The sequence below is a fragment of the Triticum dicoccoides genome, chromosome 2B, assembly GCF_002162155.2.
Source record: "Triticum dicoccoides isolate Atlit2015 ecotype Zavitan chromosome 2B, WEW_v2.0, whole genome shotgun sequence".
NCBI classification, from domain to species: Eukaryota; Viridiplantae; Streptophyta; class Magnoliopsida; order Poales; family Poaceae; genus Triticum; species Triticum dicoccoides.
In genome coordinates, this window is record NC_041383.1 from 206,830,353 (window position 1) to 206,830,626 (window position 274).

Here is a 274-nt window from a genome sequence, read left to right on the forward strand (position 1 = left end):
TGATGGACCCTTGAGCCCTCCACAGCCTCCATGAACTCGACGCCAACATCCTGGCCACGAGCGCTTCCGGGTCCGCGCAGAGCTCCTCCATCTCCGCCGCGCGCCGCGTCAGAGCCTCCACGAGCGCCTCGCCCCCGGCCCCATAATCCAACGCGCGCCGCCTGAACCTCTCAGCCAGCCCCACGAACCTCTCCGTGAACCGCGCGCCAACACCCTGACCGGCCCTCGCCGCCGCTTCGATCGCCTCTGCCCTAGCCGCGTCCGTCTCGGGCAC